Source organism: Gobius niger, assembly GCF_951799975.1.
Source record: "Gobius niger genome assembly, chromosome: 1".
Lineage (NCBI taxonomy): Eukaryota > Metazoa > Chordata > Actinopteri > Gobiiformes > Gobiidae > Gobius > Gobius niger.
This window is the reverse complement of record NC_136852.1, coordinates 4,620,143-4,628,311: the sequence shown is the minus strand read 5'-3', so window position 1 is coordinate 4,628,311 and position 8,169 is coordinate 4,620,143.

Sequence of the window (8,169 nt, the reverse complement as noted above, 5' to 3'; positions counted from 1 at the left end):
TTAATAAATCCTTTCCGTAGTCCCTGTGGGGGTAATACAAGTGTTTATGGGATGATTGGAGGGTCTTTCATCTCCCCCTGGTGTCTCTGGACAGAAAACCATGTTTGCAACTTGACTGCCACCGGTCCGGAGAAAGCAATAGACACTAATGGAATCACGAAGAAGAAGCTAACATGCTAACGGGCAAAGCTAACTGCGGGCTAGCGTCACTTTAAACAGTATTTACAGCCAAGTTTGAGTGAAAAAAAATCATTTCCATTGTATAATTGGATGAACAATATCCCTCTGTCCCTTTGTCTTTTCTGTCAGCGTAGTATTTACTCTCCAAGACAATTAATAAGTTAAAAAATCGTAACTTGCTACGACACCTGCAGTTGTGCTTATGGCCTCTAGGGGGAAGAGTTACTTAGTACTGCTTTAAAATGGCGTGAATTCATCAAATTCTATGTTGAATTTGAGTCGGAACAAAACAAATAATTGTTTTTACCTTGAAATGACACAAAATTATCTGAATTAAGAGAAAAACGACTACTAGAGGTTTGATCTCATCTAAGACCAGACCAAATCTACTCAAACCTTAGATTTAATCTCTTAATTCAAGTAGTTTTATGTCATTTCTTCCTTAAAACGATTTATCTTTTTCCAGTGCACTTTCTCCAAATGCCAGTGTTGTACATACACTGCAAAAAGTAATTAACTAGATCAGTATAAACATCTCAATTTGAGCACAATAATCCAAATTTTAGTTGTTTTGACTAGGTAAGTTGTTCTTGGGCATTTGTCCTAGATTATTTCACTTGTTCTGAGATGTTTCTGACTCGTTTCAATACATTTTGTTCTTATTTCAGGTAATTTTCTTTGCCAAAGGGGTAAGAAAATTGGTCTTTTCTCATTGGCAATTTTACTTTCTTATTTCAAGCGAGATTTACATTAGAACTGGTCTGAAATGTCCTCAAACAAGCAAAGTAAACTTGGTCCGATCAGGAAAAATGTCTAAATGAGTGAAAGCCGCTCAAAACAAGATATATTTCATTTCAAGTCATTTAAGACAATGCTTGATATTTACTTTTTGCAGTGTAATATATGACCTAATTGACAGTATTTCTACCTTTTTTCCCTCCCATTTAACTCTAGTAATGTTAAAAGTACTCTCTGATTTGTGTAATACTGTTTCTCAAATTCATCTTGAGGGCCAGAGGTTCTCTTCTGAAGGGCCGTATTTGGCCCTCGGGCCTGACGTTGCCTACCCCTGGCCTAGAGTTTAACATTGAGGTGGAGCAACTGACGGTAACTATGGCAACTGCAGTAATGTCTTTGTTTTTTTTGGCTCATATCTGAGTCATTACTGGAAGAATCCACATGAAACAAAAAACTGTCACAAAGTTCATCGTCTCCTCTGTCGGCACATGTGAACTAATGTCCAATTATTTTCTCCAAAAAACTTCCAAATGTGGTGACAATATGCGAAAAACATTTGTCATTTTTCGTTTTGGAGATTTCTCACAAAAACGGCATTTCTCCCATAGCGTTTGTATTGGCCCCGCCCTCCATCTGACATTATGACATCAACACATTTTAAGCCCAAAGTAAAGTATCTTTTTTTCTTTAAGTTTTGCGCAAAATATATGACCTAATGCAGGGGTAGGCAGGTTTTCTTAACGGAGGGACAATTTTTTTCATTTTAAAAAGACCGAGGGCCGAAGCCGCCAATTTTAGGCCAAAGTAAAGCACTACACTGGAAAAAATACCATCTTAAATGAGATAAAGGACTTAAAATTGCTTGAATAAAGGTTATTTATGTTGAATTTGAGTCTGTTTGGACTAATCTAAAGTAAAGATACAAATGCCAATGGAATGAGCATAAAACCCACTTTGAAATCAGACATATGAACTTTTAATATAATTTGAATTAAGAGAATAATGACTTGTCCCATTGTCGATGTTTTATCTGATCTAAGACCAGACCAAATCTACTCAAACTTTAGATTGAACTCTTAAAACAAGTAGGTTATTATTATTATTCCAGTGCACTATAAACAAATGCCAGAGTTGTACATAATATGACATATTTGGGTGTATTGACAATATCTCTCCCATTTAACCTTAAAAATGTTAAAGTTCTTTCTGATTTGTGTCATAATGTTTCTCAAAGTCATCTTGAGGGCCAGAGGTTTTCTGACGTTGCCTACCCCTGACCTAATGGGTTGTTTTGCTGGGATATGTGAAGAAACTGACAGCATTTCCCACATCTTAGAGTCCTTTTCATGTATTTGGTCTCTGTTTTTTTGAATTGGCGGCCAAAGGTTTTATGCCGGAGGGCCGGATTTGGCCCCCGGGCCTGATGTTGCCTACCCCTGGTCTAAGGTCCATGGGAGGTGGTTAAATATGAGGTGCCCAGGCCTGTCACGATAACATTTGAAGTTCGATAAACTGATAAGCAGGAAATCTCTCAATAAACGATATTAGCGAGGTCCGACAAAACAGCATAACAATGACGATAAACCATTAAAATCAATAAAAAAAACAATTATCACAAGGAAATAACGGACTACTAATAATAGCTACTTGTGTTTTGCTTGACAAGCTTCACAAGGACTCTGTTTTTAGTGTTGTGTGGACTAACAGTTTCTACCACTGTCAATGATGATAAATACTATAAACTGAAACTAAAAAGTGAACATCAAGTTGTGGATTTGAGACAAACTGCTCTGCCATCCGAGCCACTGTCGTCCAAAAAGATTGTTAAAGCTAATGCTAATGCTAATGCTACAACTGTCACGATAGCACATTTGAAGTTCGATATATTGAGGCAGGAAAGTATCGCGGTAAAACATTTGAAGTTCGATATATTGAGGCAGGAAAGTATCGCGATAAAACATTTGTAGTTCGATATATTGAGGCAGGAAAGTATCGCGATAACACATTTGAAGTTCGATATATTGAGGCAGGAAAGTATCGCGATAACACATTTGAAGTTCGATGTATTGAGGCAGGAAAGAATCGCGATAAAACATTTGAAGTTCGATATATTGAGGCAGGAAAGTATCGCGGTAAAACATTTGAAGTTCGATATATTGAGGCAGGAAAGTATCGCGGTAAAACATTTGAAGTTCGATATATTGAGGCAGGAAAGTATCGCGATTAAACATTTGAAGTTCGATATATTGCTTGTTGCACGGTGTGGCTATGCTAGTTCCTCTGACCTGAAGTTGTGAGCGCCATTACTTCCTGTCTGTATTTTTTTTCTGAAATAATAATCATATTGTCTAAAGATTACGTGGTGGGCAGTGAGTTTCCTGGTAGATGAGCATTTACTGTGTTCAAATCTTGATGTAACGAGTTCAGAGGAGACGCCTGTGATCATGAAGGATTGATGGTTTGTCTTGAAGCTAAAGGCTAACATGCTATGAAAAAAAAATGATTAAAAGGCACTGTTTCAAATTGTATAATGCATGAAATGAATGTTAGCCTTTAGCTTCAAGACAAACTCACTGATCCTTATAAACATAGACGTCTCCTCTACGGAAATATTTACACTGTACAGCAACTCCTTAACCTGCAGGAAGTGATCGTCTACCAGGAACTCACCGTCCACCACAGAATCTTTAGGAAATGCATGATTCGAACGGGTCTAAGCTAATCTTAATGGAGATTAATACAAACAGGAAGTACTAGCGCCCACAGCTTCAGCTCAGAGGAACTAGCGTAGCCACATTGTGCAACAAGCCAATTGAGGCAGGAAAGTATCGCGGTAAAACATTTGAAGTTCGATATATTGAGGCAGGAAAGTATCGCGGTAAAACATTTGAAGTTCGATATATTGAGGCAGGAAAGTATCGCGGTAAAACATTTGAAGTTCGATATATTGAGGCAGGAAAGTATCGCGATAAACCATATTATTGACTCCAACGATGCTAGATACTGTCAACTCTCAGGCATGAAAACGACAGTAAACCTTTGCTCTAAACGTGAATATAATGAAACTAAAATCGAAGTTTAACCAAGAAAAAATAGGGGGAAATGCTAATAAATGGACAGACGATAAATATCAAACCCAAAAATATATCGTTTATCTGTTATTTATTGAACGATAAGTCGATACAGTAATTATCGTGACAGCCCTAACTGTTCGCTAATGAGATGCTAACATTTACATGACCAAAACCAAAGACTCACATGCAGTGGTTTTGTTAAGGTTTTATCATTAGCTGCACTTCTCCACCGGGGGCGCCATTACTGTCTTGTATCTGAACTCGGACCACTCTGATCATCTCCCAGTCTCCTGTACCGCTACTTTATTTTCCGATACTGATACTTGAACGATACTTGTTTTTCAATACCGGTACCTGAACATACTTTTTTGATACTACATTTGTCAGAGAACCAGAAAACAGAACAATAATGTTAATTCATTCCATTTTGTATCATTTATTTGAGCTGAAACAACCAAGTAATTTCCAGCTTTTTCCTTTTTTTTTTATTCCAGTCGTACCTAAACCTTTTTCCAGTACAATGATCTAAGTCGGTGTATTGTATTTCTATGAAGGTGCTTTGTTTTGACGAGGCTTTGTGGGAGTTATTGTGAAAGCTAGAAATGAGTTTGTTCCTCCTTTTCACAAACTGTCAGGCCCCCCAGCTTTAATGAAAATATTCTATTATAAAGATAAAGATTCAGTGAAGTCTGGGGACTCGCTGTGAGGCTTCGGGCCCAGGGTTTGGAATCACCGCCTTATTCCACAATTAAAGGTTATATTTATTATATTTCCATAATATATTTGTATGTAAACTGATATTTTCGGAAGACGTAAAGAATATTTAAGGACCTACACTGAAGAAACACTGTTGAATTCAGAAAATATATATTTCTAGTTAACTTTTAAATGGACCTGCCCAACCTGTGCGTTCCCTCCTCTTTTGTAGGAGTGATATTTATTCTCTACTGCCTTAAAGTTAGTTTCTTTATCTCTGTAAAATATAAATAACTGCATTCTGTGCCGACGGCTGCCTAAGAATCTACGAAACCTCTCACTGCCCCGTTAGTTTTTCTCGTTAAACGTAACTGTAGTGACCTTTGCACCTTAAACTCTGCGACTTCAGTTCGATGCTGTGTGAGTCTGTGTGTAACTGATGTTTAAATTATTATAGACGATGTAATAATATTGAAGTGTGTTTGTTTATCGTGTCTCGGCAGATGAATGTAATGATTAACGATAAAGCTTTAATCCCTTTCAATAAAGTTTTTTTTTGGAAGTCAAAGTTCATGCTTGTTTTTGTGAAAGCTTCTTACTGCTCCAGTCAAGGAAAGTTTATCTGTAGAGCACAATTCATACACAAGGTGATTCAAAGTGCTTCACAGATGCATAAAATTACAAGAAAGCAGAAAAAATCAATAGAACATCAACATAAGAAAAGCAAAAAATACTTTCAGTGTCAAATGCACAGGGAAAAAACTGTTTTCAGCCTGGTTTTGAACACCGAGTTGAAGCCTCTCCCATCCTCTTCCAGATTTTAGCTTTAGCAGGGGCGGATTGGGACTGAAAAACAGCCCTGGACTCTGACCAGCCTGGCCCAAATTGGCGTAAATGTGCACTTACCACCCGCCTTAACGGAGCGCATTTTCTCCAGTTTGGCTTTACCCAAATCTAAAAGCTTCTCGACTGGAGAGCAACAGTGTAACACCTCATTTGAAAGCCGAGACCTACAAAAGTGATTGTAGCTTTTTTGTCATATTTTTGTTGTTTTTGCAATACTTTTTTGTGGCTTTTTGTTGTGTTTTTGTCACATTTTTTCTATATTTTTTTGTTGTATTTTTGTGGCCTTTTTGTTGCTTTTTCCGTTGCTTTGTTGTCGTGTTTTTGTTGACTTTTCATCACATTTTTTGTCACTTTTTTTGTTGCTTTTCCGGCACATTTTTGTTTTGTTTTCACCCTCTTTTTTGCTTTTCTTTTTAGCTTTTAGATTTGGGTAAGGCTCGGTTAAGGCGGGACCGGTGGCCCAGTGGCCCTTCTGTGCTCTTCCAGAATGGACATATGGCCAGTCCGCCCCTGAGCTTTAGCCTCAGTGTGTTTAGTCCTGACTCTGGGAACCACCAGGAGACCCCTCCCTTAAGTTCTCAGGGCCCGAAATGGTTCATACGGCTCTAACATGTCACAGATGTACTTAGACTTGTAACAAGCAGAGCTGTTTTAAAGTCTATTCTCTGAGCGACTGAAGCCAGTGCAGAGACCGGAGCACTGGACTAATATGGTATTGTACAGGACTTGAGTAGCAGCGTTCTGGATCAACTACTGCTGTAAGCTGCAACAGTAGCCACAGCTGCCCTGGGGTAGACTGACAGAAGCGTTCGGTGTTCCCAAAAGGTCTCCTTTCCAAGTACCAACCAGACCCTTCCTGCTTCGCTTCCGAGATCTGACGGGATCGGGCAGAGCAAAGATGGTACGGCACTGCTTTAGCCCCCACATGGTTTTGAGAAATATGATTTTATTTAAAAAGAAAAAGAAAGAAAGAAAAAGATGTGCATGCTCTTGCAGACTTCTTTGTTTCATGTTCTGCAATTGCACTGAATAAAATGTATTTGTGATTCTACCGTCACTGACATACACAACAGACATCTGTAAAATACTTCCAAAATATAATACATTTCTTCCAAATGTTCCAGGGGGAATCATGCCCGGACTCCATTGTGAAAGCCTGAGCTTAGACGAGTTGATGTGTACCCGTCTGTTCACGCAAAAAGACCAAAGATGTTGTTAGCATTTAGCCCCTCCTCCTCTCCACTATGGGGCCAAACGGAGGTGAAGTTTAAGTGACCAAGCTCTTCCACGTTTCCTCTATTTAAATACAGTCACACGATCCGAGTCCAGTCACACAAAATTAACCTCTTAACTCCCGCCTGAACCGAGAGGATCTTTTTCCTCACGTCGTCAGATTTTTTTTCCATCATTTGTTTGTTTTTGGTCATTTTTTAGTCAATTTTTTATCACATTTTTGTCACATTTTTGTCATTTTTTTGTAATTTTTATAACATTTTTGTCATTTTTTCGTCCATTTTTCAGCAATTTTTTGTCATTGTTTTGGCACATTTTTGTCATTTTTTCATCCATTTTTTTATCACATTTTTGTCATTTTTGGTAATTTTTTTTGGTCAAATTTTTGTCATTTTTTCGTCCATTTTTCATCAATTTTTTGTAATTTTTTTGTCACATTTTTGTCATTTTTTTGTCCAATTTTTATCACATTTTTGTCATTTTTCATCAGTTTTTTGTCAATTTCTTGTGACATTTTTGCCACTTTTTCATACATTTTTCGTCACTTTTTTGTCACATTTCCATCATTGTTTTCGTCTCAGTTTTGTTGCTATTTTCACAGCTTTTTTCCAGAAGCTTTTGGACTGGGGTAAAGCCAAACTGGAGAAAATGTGCTCGGTTCAGGTGGGAGTTAAGGGGTTAAACATGTGGATAAAAAAGGGGAACTGTACTGCAAGGTAATACCATAGGAGCACTTCGACGTCCGCGCAGTAAAGTGGAAGTGCTCCTAAGATATTACTATGCCATACAGTAAACTTGCCTCTGGTCTGAACATTGAATGTGTACTTTTAAATGAACCTCTGTACATGCTTTTCAGAGCCTCGTGTAAAGTTTTGGAGAAAGCTGCCTCTTGCTCGTCAGCATCTTTGTGGATTATCAATAACCAGGTTAGACCAAAGTGAATTATGGTCCCGGGGCAGCTGGACACAGGGGCTCCATAAACTAATAGTTCGGCTTTTACACATCCAGTGTTGCATCAATGCATTCCAGGGGCGGACTGGCCATATTCTGGAAGAGCACAGAAGGGCCACTGGCTCCAGGGCCACCGGTCCCGCCTTAACCGAGCTTTACCCAAATCTAAAAGCTACAAAGAAAAGCATCAAAATAGAGACAAAAAAGAGGATGAAAAGAAAACAAAAATGTGCCGGAAAAGCAACACAAAAAGTGACAAAAAATGTGATGAGAAGTCAACAAAAACACGACAACAAAGCAACGAAAACACAACAAAAGATTATAGAAAAAATGTGACAAAAACACAACAAAAAGCCACAAAAAAGTAATGAAAAAACAACAAAAATATCACAAAAAATGCGGCGACTTGACAAAAAGCTACAATCACTTTTGTAGGTCTCAGCTTTCAAAT